This window comes from Gossypium arboreum, chromosome 7 (genome assembly GCF_025698485.1).
Source record: "Gossypium arboreum isolate Shixiya-1 chromosome 7, ASM2569848v2, whole genome shotgun sequence".
NCBI classification, from domain to species: Eukaryota; Viridiplantae; Streptophyta; class Magnoliopsida; order Malvales; family Malvaceae; genus Gossypium; species Gossypium arboreum.
In genome coordinates, this window is record NC_069076.1 from 52370732 (window position 1) to 52387092 (window position 16361).

Below are 16361 nucleotides of genomic sequence, written 5' to 3' on the forward strand. Positions count from 1 at the left end.
ATTCAAAAAGAAACCAAAATTTTCTCTAAAGCCTAGGTTTGAAGGTCCTCTCACACTACTCAGGACCCTTAACCATCACAAAATGCAAACCACATACAACATAACACGTCATTAAAATACTAAAGATTTGGGGCTTATTTACCAAGTTGTTAGTATAATTTTACAGTTAAATGATTTAATACAAATACAATCCTTATGGAGACGATAACTCGATACACAAACCTACGCGTTACAAGTTTTTAGCACCGTTGACGGGGATTGTTAACTGTTGCCATAGTCTTTTTTTTGTGAAATTATTTACTTCCAATTTGGTTTATTTCTAACATTACTAACTTATTTGTTTTAAAATTTGTGATTTTCTTTTCAGGTGTTTATGACATAGATCAGATTATCGATTTACTCCTTGTAGACTCTAAAGTTGAGCGAACTTTCAAACAAAGAAGACGTGAATGACTAACTCAAAGACAAGTCGTGATGGACCTTGGAAATGAGAATCAAGACCAAGGTAATGAAGCTGATCATGTACAAAATCCCATCCTCATTGTTGATGATAGGAATCGATGCATCAAACAATATGCTATGCCACTTTTCAATGAGTTAAATCTAGGAATTAGAAGGCCAAATATTAAGGAAACCCAATTTGAATTGAAACCAGTGATGTTTCAAATGCTCCAAACGGTGGGCCAATTCAGTGATATGCCTACGAAGATCCACATATCCACCTTCGATTGTTTATGGAGGTGGGTGATTCATTCGAGATAGCCAGTGCGGCTGAAGACGCACTGAGGTTGAAGTTAATTCATTGTCACCAAGTTCCATATCTACATGGCAAGAATTAAAAGAGAGATTTTTGTTTAAGTATTTCCTGCCTAGCAAAAACGCTAAGTTGAGGAATGAGATCACAACTTTCCAACAATTGGATGACGAGTCTTTATATGAGGCTTGGGAGTGATTCAAGGAGTTACTTCGTAACTGGCCTCATCATAGGATTCCTCATTATATCCAGTTGGGGACATTCTATAATGGTCTCAATGTACATACAAGATTGATGGTAGATGCTTCTGCAAATGGTGCAATTTTGTCTAAGTCTTATAATGAGGCTTATGAGATCATCGAAAGGATCGTGAGTAAGAACTATCAATGGCCAATAAGTCGAACAGCTTCAAGAAGACTTGTTGTCAGAGTTCATGAAGTTGATGCCCTCACTTTGTTATCAGCTCAAGTATCATCTATTTCCTCTATGTTAAAATAGTTTACTGCTAATAGTGGTAATAACTTTGAAGCTTAGCCACTAAGTCTGTTTGAAGTAGTTTCCTCAGTGTACTGTGGGGAAGGTCATTCTTTTGAGAATTGTCCATCAAATCCTGAGTCAGTGTACTATGTGGGGAACCAACATCAAAATAAGAGTGGACAAGGACCTCGGTCCAACTTATGCAATCATTCATGGCATAATCATCCTAATTTTTCTTGGAGCAACTAAGGAAATGGACCGAACAATAACTTATTGTAGCATAGACCCAACCAATCTCAAGGGTTTAATCAGTAAGCTCCAAAACCACCTCCAGCTGAGGCATCAAACAGTTTGGAGAACTTGTTGAAAGCGTACGTGGCAAAGAATGACGCTTTGATCCAAAGCCAAGTAGCAACATTGAAAAATGATCAAAACCAAATGGGTAGTTAGCTTCGGAGCTTCGTAATAGTCCGCAAGGAACCTTGCCGTACGATACTAAGAATCTAAGAAATTTGGGTAAAGAACATATCAAGGTCGTGGCATTACGAAGTGGTAAAATTTTAGAACCCCGATTGATTGATGTCGAAGATAAGCCTGTTGAGAAGAATCAACCAGCTGTTCTAATTCCTACACCAAAAGAGGTAGAATCTACAAAGACTGACAAGGTAAATCCTAACTTAGTGAATTTAGATACTTTAATATCTTCTTTGGATGCATATTTACCTACTCAGAAGAGTTATCCGATTCAAATGAAAGTTCCATCACCTCCATATCCGTAAAGATTGTAGCAACACAAGCAGAAACAGGAGATGCAATTCAAGAAATTTTTGGATGTTTTGAAGTAGTTACACATCAATATTCAGTTGGTGGAGGCTTTCGAACAAATGCCAAATTAAGTGAAGTTTATGAAGGATATACTATCCAATAAGAAACGACTGAGTGAGTATGAGATTGTTGCCTTGACAAAGAAATGCAATGCGTTCCTGCAAAACAAACTGCCACCGAAATTGAAAGACCCAGGAAGCTTTACTATACCCTGTAACATTGGTGAATCTTATTGTGTGATTTAGGAGCGAGTATCAACTTGATGCCTAAGTCTATTTTCAAGATGCTAGAGATAGGTAAAGTAAGAGCTACAACTGTGACGCTTCATCTAGCAGATCGATCTTTAGCATATCCCAAGGGAAAGATCGAGGATGTTTTGGTAAGAGTTGATAAATTTATTTTTCCTAATGATTCCATTGTCTTAGATTTTGAAGCAGATAAGGAAGTTTCGATCATCCTTGGGAGACCTTTCTTAGCCACAGGAAGAACGTTAATTGTTGTGTAGAAAGGTGAACTCACCATGGGAGTTCAAGACGATCAGGTAACCTTTAACATTCTTAAACCGATGAAATTTCCTTATCCAGCTGAAGAGTGTTTAGTTATGGAAGAGATAGAAACCTTGGTTTCTATGGAAAGCAATTTTGAAGATCCATTGGAGAAAGCCTTAGATCTTGGCCCTTTGGAAGATAAAGAAGGTGAAAAAAACATGGCTTTGATGGAAGCCAATTCGAGGAATTTTATTCAATCCACACAGTTTGAACCATTTGAGTTAGAAGTCAGGAAATTTGTCCAACCCAAGTTGTCAATTGAAGAACCACCTAAACTCAAACTAAAGGTACTTCCTTCCCATTTGAAATACGTTTATTCACTTTTCCTGTGATTATTTTAGCAGAACTAATGAAAGATCGAGAGGAGCAACTAATTGTTGTTCTAAAGAAATTTAAGAAAGCAATTGGTTAGACCATAGCTGATATTCGACCTATAAGCCCTTCTTTTTACATGCATAAAATTATTTTAGAAGAAGGTGAAAGAGCTTGAATTGATGGGAAAAGAAAGCTCAATGCTATTATGAAAGAATTTGTGAGAAAGAAAGTGATCAATCAAATGGTTAGATGCAGAAATCATCTATCCTATTTCAGATAGTTCGTGGGTAAGTCCGGTGTAGTGTGTGCCGAAGAAAAGTGGAATAACGATTGTTGAAAATGAGCATAACGAGTTGATTCCAATGAGAACTATTACTGGTTGGAGAATATGTATTGAATACAGAAAATTGAATAAAACTACTCGGAAGGACTATTTTTCGTTGCCTTTTATGGATTAAATGTTAGATCGACTGGCAGGTAATGAATTCTATTACTTTTTAGATGGCTATTCGGGATATAACCAAATATTTGTAGCTTTGGAGGACCAACATAAAGCAACCTTTACTTGTCCATACGATACGTTTGCTTTTAGGCGAATGCCTTTTGGTTTATGCAATGCACCTGTAACATTTCAATGATGCATGATGGTAATATTCACTGATATGGTTGAAAATTTTGTTGAGGTTTTCATGGATGATTTTTATGTTTTTGGTAACACTTATGATACTTGTTTGAGTAATTTTGCTAAGGTATTGAAGAGATGCAAAGAGACGAATCTTGTCCTTAATTGGGAAAAATATCATTTTATGGTTAAGGAATGGGTTGTCTTAGGGCATAAAATCTCAAAGAGAGGAATTAAAGTCGATAAAGAAAAGGTGGATGTAATTGAAAGATTACCGACCCCAGTTAATGTGAAAGGAGTCCGAAGTTTTTTAGGCTATGCCGATTTTTACCGAAGGTTTATCAAATATTTCTAGAGAATTTCTAAACCGTTCTGTTTGTTGTTAGAAAAAGATACAGTGTTTGTTTTCAACAAAGCATGTTTGGAAGTTTTTGAAGATTTGAAAAAACAGTTAATCTCAGCCCCAATAATCATTACACTTGATTAGAGCTCACCTTTTGAGTTGATGTGCGATGCAAGTGATTATGCTATTGGGGCTGTGAGGGGTCAAAGAAGAAACAAAGTGTTTCACTGTAATGCCCAAAAATATAGGTACTTATTTCCTGTGTGTTGTGTAACATAAATGCATGTTTGCTTCAGTGGTTAAGTGTCTTGAGAAGTGTTGGAGGAGTCTTGAGTTCAAGCCTTGGCTTGTACAAATTTTTTTTTTTTGCTTGAATTAAACCTGTATTTGGTCAGCAGGTCTTTTAATTAAAATTGGGTAAAGTGTGTCATAAAAAGCCTACTGGTCTAGGGGATAGAGGCGTGTTACTGTTATTAAGGGTCTTGAGTTCGAGTCCTGCTACACGCAAGGGGGGTTTTATTTTGCAAGTGGCCATGTGAGAGGTTATGTGTTGCTTGAACTCTGTTGCTTGGGCTGTTGAAGTGTTTGAAAGGTGTGGGGGAGTGTGCAGCTGAAATTTAGGAGAAGAAAGGGGGATTTGGATGGTGATCATTTTAAGGATGTTGTGGAGAGATTTTAGGAGGAAATCAGGGAGATGTGAAGAGGGAGAGTGTTAGTGCCATGGGGACTCTAGATACTCAAGGGAATTCGGCTTGGGGTGTAAGCAGTTTCTTTTTTCTCATTTCGATTGCTACCTAGGGTGTTTCCTTTGACTTTTTACACTTTCGGTACTAGGAGGCTGATTATTGCTTGAGGTTTTGATAGTCGAATTCTGAGTGTGATCATTCAGGTATTTTGTTCTCCTTCTGTATTCTTTTGGTTTGCTTTTCCTTTAGACCATTTCTCTTTAGTTACCGAATCTCTTTTCCTCTCTCTACCCTTTTATTTACGGTTTATTCTTCTCCTTTACACCTTTTCTCAAACGGTTTCCTTTTGGCCGAATGCCTATTGTCCTCCTCTCTCTCAAACCATTTTAGTTTTAGCTTGGGGGATCGATTCTTTCCAGCCTTCTTCTCCTCTCTCTCAATCTTTTGTGCTTTCTCTTGCAAAAATCGAATGCCCCTTTTTAATTGTGTTGACTTCTAGGCTTGGGTCTTGGCCGAATATTGGTTAGTCTTCTTCTCAGGAAATTTTGATTTCTTTTTTTCTATGGGCAGAATGTATCTTTCTCACTCATTCTCTATTCAACTGTAATGGTTTTCATTTAACACCATGGTTCTACCGAATGTTGCTAAGGGCTCGATCTCAATAGTCAAGGGGTTAGGTCGATTGTTCTTTCCCATCAAGTGATCCTTTCACTCGTGCTATGTGCTTAAAGTACTAGATATGTCTATGTTGGGTTATAGATTCTTATGAATCGGTTAACTATTTTGTGTAAAGGTTAAAGAATTGGAGAGGTTACGTTGGTTCTGGAACAAGAGGGGTTCTACGTTTGTTCGATTGGTAAGTAGTGATGAATAGGTTTAAATATTACCAATGCTATGGTTTAGAATTAACCACGAATATGGACTGATGGTGGGGTTGTTGTTAATCATAGGTTCTTTTATCTCGAAAGCAGTTCGGTTACAATTTCGTAGCAGGTGTATAGTCACACTGCTATAAACGTTGATCGAAAAAAGCTGTAAAAGTATGACTGTTGATGCTACACGAGCGTACGATCGCTCATATGGTAATCTGAACGCGTAAAACGTGGGTGCTCGATCGTAGAGGCCACCATGAGCGATTTCATGGGCTTAGGCCATTCTGGGCCATGTTGGGCCAAAATGGGTCGTGTGGGCCCTATGGGCTCGTGGGCCCCACACGGGTGAACCAGACGAACATGTGGAGATTATTGGGCCAAGCTGTGTAGTCCACATAGCTAAGGCCATTTTTGGGCTATATGGGCCACACGGGCGTGTAGGCACACATGGGTCGCATTATGGGCTTTGGGATCATTATCACTGTTCGATTGTTAAGGTTGCACGGGTCGCTCGATACGACTGTGGACCTATTGTTGGGTCGGTAAGTATACTTAGACCCCATACTGATGAAATGACTGTAATACCCCTATGAGGTAAAATGGTTGATATATCCCTATGATATGTATGACTGTATTCTAGCATGACATTCTTACATACACGTATGATATTATGACATGACACATTGCATGGGGGTAGGTTTGATATACTTGGTGGAAGTGTACTGTACTGGCAGCTTTACTGCAATCACTGATTAGTACCGTAACCGGTGTTATATTTTGGAGTGTAGGGATGGGTGGGTTGATTTTATCCCCACATGGAGTGTAGGGCTGGATGGAGTGAAGTGTAGAGGATGGATGGGTAGGATTTCTGATTGCATTACTATTACTGTTACTGTTACTGTATTGGGCTAAGGCCCACATTGATACTGATATCGTTATGGGCTATCACCCTAACTGATACTGGACTGTCACTGAAACGGGCTTAGGCCCAAACTATATTTACCCACAGTTTGACTAATTTATTTTTTACACACTGAGTTTTTCATAAACCCACCCTTCTACTTTCCTGCGCAAGTAATCCTTAGGCGGGTCGATGCTGTGAGGGACTCCATGGAGGCCACGCTACTGCTATTGCTGCTATTTTATATTTTTAATCTTTAAGCTATTTAATTTGGGTATTGTTATGTAGTAAGGCCTTTTTAAAATTTTAATTTAATTTGGATTTTTCTTATTTTGATTTATATCTGCTAGTAGTAGGTCGCGGCTTCTCAAAAAGATATAAGTTTTCAAAACACCACGCTATTTCAACATATTTCAAAAAGCTTCCGCAACAAACATTATTTTAAAAAAAAGTAATTACAAACCCGAAATGATTAAATTTTGCTAAACTTACTTGGGTTTTTAACAACGAATAGGATACCTATAAGTTTGTAGAGGGTCACTACAAAGGTTTTTGATTTAATACGATACTTTTCAAGACACACTTTAATGTGACATCGCAGATTCAGCCATAATGTCCAAGCCGGGTTTGGGGTGTTACATTCACCCTATTTACTATGCAAGTAGAACTTTGACAAGAGCCCAACTCAATTATACGATAATTAAAAGGGAACTCTTTGCTATAGTGTTTGCTTTTGACAAATTCCGTGTAACACCCCGAACCCGAGACCATCACCGGTGTCGGACACGAGGGGTTAACGAGACAAATCCTCTTAAAGTACCGACCAATTTGGCATTTCCAGACAGGCTGGAAAACTGCGTCATTGTCGCCTTAAAAATCATATCTCGAGTTTCAAAACTCGGAAACTGATTCTGTAAATTTCCCCTGAATTTAGACTCATATATCCATCCATGGATTTATTTCTAGAATTTTTGGTCAGGCCAATTGGTACAGTTTATTAGTTAAATTCACCCATGTTACAGGGGTCGACTACACTAACCTTTGCGCGTTACAACTTGAATATCTCTCTGTACAGGGCTTTAATACTGGTGCCGTTTGTTTCTAATGAAACTATACTCAAAATGGAATCTGCACATATAAGGAACGACTTCTAATTCTTTCTGGATAATTTATAGTAAATTTTCAAAGTCGTGACAGGGGACCCAGAAACCGTTCTGGCCCTGTCTCACGAGAACTTTAATATCTCTCGGTATACTGTTCATATGATTGTTTTGTTACTTTCATATGAAAGTAGATTCATCAAGGTTCGATTAAATAATTTATTCACTATTTAATACCATTCCTACTATTTATAGTGATTTTACACATCCACGTCACTGCAGCTGGCAGCATCTGTTTTCAAGGTAAACTTTACCTATTTTGTGGTTTCCATGGTCCAACTATAGTCTTGTCATACATAGGTCCACATGTGATCATATTTAGCCATTCCAATGGCTGATCATGTGACCAACACTCCCATTCCAATTCATAATCACATCATGAAACCATATATATATTTACAATAAGCACGACTTCAAATGGTCTAATGCCATACTCCACTTTTACGAGCCATTTTAGCATGGCCGTATACATATACATCACAAGGTACTTGAAAACAACCGAGGTAGTCCTATACATGCCATATCCAAAGTTCAACTAAAAGAGTACCAAAGGGGGTTTGATAGTGTGGATGACTTCCTTCAATGATCCCGAATCCGATCGTTAACGAGCAAAATCTAAAACAGAGAAACAAAGGGCGGAGTAAGCAATTTATGCTTAGTAAGTTTGAGCCATAATTTACACACAACCAAAGCATAGCATTCAAGTAGCTAAACGATAATTCATATGCATAATTTCTCAATGACATGCTTACTTCACAATCCCAACTCTTATATTCATACACAATTAACGGCTTCGTTAAGGCCGATAGCTCATTTATCATTGGGCGAATACTCATACGCACTTACTCATAGTGTGCAAAGCACACACACAAAACGATACCTTGTTGTTGGGAATTTCACAAGCGCATTAACTGAAAATTTTTACAGCAAGCTTATAATTTTCAAATCACATACCTTGAGTTTAACGGATATAGCTACTCGTTCAAACGCCTTGGGACATAGCCCGATTATGATAACCCGCACAAATGCCTTGGGACTTAACCGGATATCACAACTCGCACAATCGCCTTGGGCTTAGCCCGATATCATATCTCGCACAATTGCCTTTGGGCTTAGCCGGATATCTGGTCGCACATTTGCCTTGGGCTTAGCCGGATATCTGGTCGCACATTTGCCTTGAGCTTAGCCGGATATCTGGTCGCACATTCATACACATCTTTGTTTCAATATCATAACAAAATTTTTATGCACAATTCACTTAATAAGAAATATCATTTGGGCTCAATGGCCACATACAAGGCACAATTTCGATTGCTTATTACTTCATCCAATTGAATCAAAATCTCGGTTCGATACTCGAAAACTTACCTCGGATGTTGTCAAACGATTAGATGGCTATTCGACTATTTTTCCTTCCCTTTATCGGATTTGTGGCCCTCTAAGCTCTTGAGCTAATTCAAACAAATTCAATTTATTAAAGTCTCGCTTGCTAGCCTTGGCCGAATACACATATCATTGACTCAACATCACATAACTAAGCACTTTAGTCAATTTTCTTTAATTACGCACACATTCGGCCTTAGCTCACAACAAGGTAGCCGATTACCTAAGTCAAGAATAGGCACCATTAAGCTTGCCTCTAACCAAATGCATGCACAATAATTCCCCTCATGTGGCCGATTATACTTAGTCATACTTGCACCAAATCAACAATAAAGCGCAAGATTTTCACATCATATGTGTACTAGGCGAATGTACTTGCAATTTCACAAACATTCTTCAACACTTTCTTCTTTAAACAAACATATTTATCATTTACTTCATAATCGAAACATCATGTGCAAACATATATACACATATAGATGCAAGGCCGAATTTCAAGGTGTCCATAACCATGCAAAACACAATTTTTGACTATCATGCAAGAAGCATAAACCATGCTCATGAGCATACCATGGTCGAATACATCACACACCATACTCCTGTTAATTTTTTGGTCATGGTTAAACAAAGGACTCAATGCCCTACTCAAGAATACTAAAAAGAAATTTCAAGAGTAGTCAATCCATCATTACACGCATCATCAACAAGCTTCACTTTTAGCATGCAATGGCTTTAACACAATATCAACTTTGGCCAAATACCATTTCCATGGCATAACAAGGATTTGAACCATGGCTAACATGAACATCAAGTTAGCAACTAAAACATGCATGAATCTCATGACACAACCTCATACATACCTTAATCTTGATGCAAGTTTAGCCAAATCTCCTTCTAGATCTCTTCCAAACCAAAAATGGAGCAAAAATCTCTTCTTCCTCTTAGAAATTTCGGCCAAAGGAAGGAGGGAAAAAGATGAACAAATTTTTTTTTGTTTTCTTTCTTACCTACACGGCAATGGGGGGGGGATGCTACACTCACACACTTTTTTTTTTGTTTCTCTTCCCACATCTTAATTATTAATCATTTCTCTCATCATCCATTAACAAAACATGTTTCAACATGTTTTCTTTGCCCATAAACCATGTCATGGCCGGCCACAAAGCTTCCTTTGGGGAAATTTGACATGCAAATCCTTTATTTTTGCATGCATTATCAACTAGTCATCACACATTTCCCCATCATACTTTCAAAGTTTACTACTAGGTCCTTTCTAGTGAAATTCACATTTATAACTCTAAATCGAAACATCAAAAATGTCACACATGAATTAACACATATCATAGGCATCAAAATAAATTTTAAATTATTTTTATGCCTCGGTTTTGTGGTCCCGAAACCACATCCCGTCTAGGGTCAATTTTGGGCTGTCACATTCTGCTCATATCTGTAGGTACCAAAGTTATAGTATTTACTGACCATGCGGCTATTAAATACTTGCTCATAAAGAAAGATGCGAAACCGAATCTGATTCACTAGATACTTTTTCTCCAAGAATTTGACCTTGAGATCCAAGACAAAAAAGGCGTCAAAAATCAAATAGTTGATAATCTGTTGAGGTTGGAACAAAACGAGTTAACTCGGTCATGTGTGCCATTCAATGAGAATTTCCCAGATGAACACTTATTTGAGGTAAATTGAATTCATGAAACACCTTGGTTTGCTGATTTTTCCAATTATCTTACATGTGGAGTAATTCCTCGAGAAATGAAATACCAATAGAGGAAAAAATTACTTCATGATAATCGATATTATTTTTGGGAGGATTCATTTTTGTTTAAACAGTGTGCAGATAATATAATCTGAAAGTGTGTAGCTGAAAGTGAGATTGCTGAGATCTTGGATCATTGCCATTCATCTCCAAGTGGGGGACACTTTGGTGGTTCACGTATTGCAGTAAAGATTTTGCAAGCTGGTTTCTTTTGGTCTACACTATTTAAAGATGCTTATGCTTATGTGAAGAACTGTGATAAATGCCAAAAGACTGGAAATATATCAAGGAGGAAGGAGATGCTCTTGACAAACATTTTGGAGATTGAATTATTCGATGTATGGGACATTGACTTCTGAGGCCTGTTTCATTCTTATATGGGAACAAATACATCTTAGTTGCTATGGACTATGTATCCAAGTGGGTTGAAGCTGAACCATACCCTACAAATGATGATAAAGTAGTCATGCAATTCCTACATAAGCATGTGTTAACACGATTTGGAACACCAAGAGCTATTATTAGTGATGAAGGTTCTCACTTTGTGAACAAATGGCTTAAATGGTTGCTTGACAAATATGATGTGAAGCACAAGATTGCTACTGCCTATCACCCCTGGTCTAAAGGGCAAGTTGAAAGACTGAATCATGAAATCAAAGGTGTCCTTGAAAGAGTAGTACGCCCTAGCAGAAAATATTAGTCTCGAAGGCTCGATGATGCATTATGGGCCTATCGAACAACATTTAAAACACTGTTAAGGATGACTCCTTATCGGTTAGTCTTTGGAAAGGCATGTCATTTTCCACTAAAGTTGGAGAATAGAGCTCACTGGGCTTTGAAGCAGTTAAACTTTGATCTTAAGCAAGCCAGTGAGAGAAAGATATTACAACTTGATGAGTTGGAAGAGATGAGGTTGCTTTCCTATGAGAATGCCAAAATGTTTAAAAAAAGATCAAAGAGATGGCATGATAGTCATATACAGCCTTGCGAGTTTAAAGAAGGTCAGAAGGTTTTTTTGTTTAATTCAAGGTTGAAGTTATTTCCTGGGAAGCTTACATCCCGATGGAAAGGACCCTATACCATCTACTGAGTTTACCCTTATAGAGCTATTGAATTATATGACAATTATGGAGGTACGTTTAAAGTTAATGGTCAATGTCTCAAACACTACTAGGATGGTGAATTTGAGCGAGTTGAATCCTCGTTCAAATTAACAAACCCTTTGATTTTTCATGAACTCATTTTGTAAATAAATAAATAATTAGAACTTATTTTCTTAACTTATTACATTTAATTAATTATGTCTAAGGAGATTGGAACTTAAGTGGGACCCCTATAACCCCTCCAACTTTTCCTGGGAATTAATTTAATGTAATTTGTTAAGAAGAAATTCTCTAATTAAGATTTAAAAATTTTAAGTTTCATTTGTTTTGTTTAAATTTTAAAATTTTATGTTAATAAAGGGGTCAAATTTGGCCCAAGTACTAATTAGCTTTTTTTGCTTGAGTAAGTTTGTAAATACAGTCTGAGCTTAAGGCCTAATACAGCAAAAAAGAGGGAAAAATCCATACTTTCCCACCACTCCCATTACTTGCCTCCCAAGTAACCCTAACGTATCTAAATTTTCGCTACATGTTGCCCTAATTCTTCCCTATATAAACCCTTCTCCATTCTATTAATTTTCATATCCCTCAAAGTAATTTGCTTAACCCCTAAAAAAATCCCTTAATCTCTTTTTTTTTTTGCCGTCAACCTCAAATCTCGAAAGAAACTCTAGTTCTCTTTCTTTTCTCCAAAACCATCTACTACCACCGCAAGAAGATTATCAAAGCGCCGCCGTTGCTATTGCATGTTGTCGTCTCCGCCGTACTATTCTTGTCGTCACAAGATTTTTCCGTGGCAAGTCATTACCACTTTGCCTATTTCTTTTTTCCCCTTATGCAGAAACTTTTCCAATTTTTAAGAAAAGATACCATGTCTCATAAAAGAACTAGATCTTTAATGAATACTCTTGAAAACCCAATATTGATCAATGAAGAAATGAAAGAGAGATTTGATTTAATCTTTAAGCTTCAACCTATGATGCCGGAAAAATGTTTTGACTTGAAGAGTAATGATTTGATGGTTGTTCCTATACCGATTAGAAAGAAAATAAATGCTCTCAAGTGGGAACTATTTTGTGATGCTCCTTCACTTACTGATGATGAACTAGTTCAAGAATTCTATGCTAGTTTGACTATGCAAGATGCTACTGAGGTCATCGTTCAAAAGAAAAAGGTACCTTCAACTTCTAAGTCTATCAATGATTTGTTTAACTTACCTAATGTTGAAGAAGATGAGTACTACCCTATGATGAACAATATCAATTGGGATTTTTTTCAACAAGTGCTTGATGTTGTGACAAATCTGGGATCCCAATGGATTATAAGAATGTATGGAAGCCATTCTTGCTGAATGGAATACCTAAAACCAGTAGCAAAGGTATGGTTTTATTTTGTTCACTACAGTTTTATGCCTATCTGACATAGTTCCACCATCTCGATGGAACGAATGCTCTTCTTATATGTAATTTTGACAGAAAAGCCCATTAATGTTGGGAAAATTATTCTCAAGGAGATTTATGATTGTGCTAAAAAGAAGACAAGAAGTGCTTATTTTCCATCATTAATCACTCCACTTTGCTTAAGGGCCCATGTTAAAACACAAGCAAATCTGAAGGGGCGATATGTTCAAGGGTGCATTACAAAATCATGATCTTGAAAGGTTAGTAGAGAAGGTGCATGAGCTGAAACAAGGCGAGCAAGAATAGCCAACAGAGCCAAATACTGAGAAGTCAACAAAGGAAACTGAAATTGAAGCTAATTCAGTTTTAGACACTGAAGAAGAAGAATCTAACAAGGAACCGAATAGTCCTAAACCAGTTGAACGATCTACAACCCCTGAACCAAGGGTTGAGCTAGAAGAAGAACCAATCAAGCTAAGTGTTGAACCTGAATCTACAAATCCTATGCCGACTTCTGCAAGTGCTTCAAAGAAATCGGAGTTGTCAATTTTGATGGATATGTGCAAGTTCATGCACAATCAACAACAAACTTACTAGAAATATACAAAAATTAGAGATGACTCAATTTGAAATACTTTTAAGAATATCTCTAATACCTTTTTTCTTGAGTTCCCAAGTGCTATCTTTGAGACATGGACAGAAGGTACTGACTATGCAAGTGGAGATGGAGCTGAAAAAGACAAGGGGAATGAGTCAGAAAAATAAAAGGGGAGATTATTGCCTTGTTATTTATTTAATTATTTTTAGGTCAATAGGAATTTATTTCTTTCGTAATTAGGATTTAATTTTTTGCAGAATAAAACATAGCAAGCATGAATAAACTTAACACTTCTTTAGAAAAAAAAAGACTAAGTGATGTGGTAATGGGAATGAACATGTCTAGGATTGGTTTATTAGGAAAGACTTGGTATTTAAGCAGTCTTAATGACTCACCTCTCTTTCTTTTCAACCCTACCTGGTGTTCAGTTTTCATTCATTACTTTCTTCTCGCAATGAGAACATTGCTTCTTTTTAAAGGGGGTAAGGCAAATAAATTGCTCAAATTTTTAAAATTTTCAAGTATGTTTCAATCATTTCTTTCATAAGTATGTTTTAATAAATGAATGTTTAGGGACATTTTTTGTTAATGAGATTGTATGCAAGTATGAATGATGATTTTATCTGAGTGAAAGTATGTTATCATGAAGAATGGGATGCTTATATGATCTTAGCCTTAGTAATATTTTCCATGAAAACTTAGTTTCTCTTGAAATTAAACATGCATGAAGGTTTATATATTTAGAATTGACTTAGTAACTTTCTTGAGGCGAAATCCTAGGGGACATAAAAATCTAAAATGATATAGGCACTAATTCCTTGGATCGTTTGAGCCTTTTCAACCCAACCCTATGGTATTAGACCCTTGAAACTGTAATTTTGAGATTAAAGGCCTGCTCATTGCAATAAACCTACATTATAAGCCACATTACCATCTTTTAAAGTTATCCTAATTCTGTGCACCCATCTTAACTAAAGTTGTCTTGGTAATCAAAATTTGAGGAAATTTTCAAAAAGATGTATGTGCTTATGCTAAAAAAAAAAAGACGAAGGAAGAAAGAAAAAAAGTTTGCTTAGTCTCCAAAAAGGAAAAATGTAAGAAAAAAAGTTTGCTCAGTCTCCAAGAAGGAAAAATGTATGAGCTTGAGTTCAAAATAAGTTTGGGGGTGTTCCAAAGGTTAACTTAAACAAAAAGGCTGTATTTTGAGAAATATAAGACAAAATTAAAGGTTAAGATTTTGAAACCGAAATGTCTCATCTCTTTAGATACCTACCTTTAACCGTGCCCCATTATAACCTTATAAAAGACCGACTGATTTGATGATTATGTCAGCTACATTAGTGGAGAAGAAGTACTAAGTTCAACATATAAAGATCATAAATAAGCCTTACGATTGTTTGCTTGATTGATAAGAAATTATGTTGAATGAAAAATGTTATCTGTGGGCCGTGTGATAAACCGTAAATTATACATATTTTGACCCCATGTTTAATGCATTTTATGGATGATTTCTCATTAGAATTGGTGAATTCGATGCTCCTAATGCTTTAATTTAATGTTTTATACTTAGGAGAGCATAGGAGAGCGAAAGGAACGAGAAGCGAGCCAAAAACAGAGAAAATGGGCCAAAGTACGAAATCAACTGACTGGACCTCCTCACTGCAGGCAGAGCCTTGCGGCCGTGTCAATTTAAGCGAGCTCAAGCACGACCTGAAGTAATCGAACACGGGGGTGTGCCACGGGCGTGTCCCTACCGAGCCCAAGTTGAGTCCAATTCGAAAAAGGCTAATTTTGAGGGATTCTAGGCATTCCAAAGCCTATGAATACACCTTGGAAAAAAATGGAGGCGAAAAAAAGGGAGTAAGGAACTACTCCAAGGAAGCCGATTGATACATCTCAGAAGTCGGATTCATCATTAAGACTGAAGATCTCTCCTCAATTTCCCTTCAGGAGTTTTGGGTTTTCTTTATGTTTTGTATTCTTTATTCTTCTGAGATGTTTTCTTATTTAGTTATGAACTAAATCCCCTAAATACCTAAGGGGAATGAAACCTAAGACGAATCTTGTTATTATTTTCTGAATCGTATGATAAATATTTAACTTGTTGTTCTTAATTATGTCTTAATTCTTGTTTTGATATCCCAGGATACTGATTCAAGATAAGCTCTTATTCAGAGGAGGAATAGACCCTGGCTAAGAGTACATTTATCATAATTAAGTGGAGTTGATTGCGCGCCTAGACATAGGGTGACAAGATTTTGCCGGATTAGGGTGAAACCTAATAAGGGGATCCATAGATCGAGTTAATGCAACCCTAAAGTGTTAATTAGAGAAAAGTCTCGGTTATTCAATCTAGCGGTTAGATGTTATTAGTCTTGAATAGGGATAATAACATAACTTAAGGATCTCTATGGAATAAGTTGAATGAATAAATCGTCCGATTTGGAGCTAGAATAACAAGTAAAGTCTGGGTGGATTTGTCCTTAGGTATTGTCTTAAGTCAATCGATTTTTCCCAAAAGCAATTCCCTAATTCTTTTCTCTATGAGTTCTTATTTTAGACAATTAGTTAATTAAAGCAAAACCCCATTATTCTTAGGCTAG

General features: G+C 36.8%; 1 non-coding gene across 1 annotated transcript; it reads right to left on the reverse strand.

Moving 5' to 3' along the window:
- Nucleotides 1-883: 883 nt before the first annotated feature.
- On the reverse strand, nt 884-990 carry LOC128295652 (small nucleolar RNA R71). Its single transcript, XR_008286212.1, has one exon. It is a non-coding gene; the product is annotated as a small nucleolar RNA R71 (small nucleolar RNA).
- Nucleotides 991-16361: the final 15371 nt, after the last annotated feature.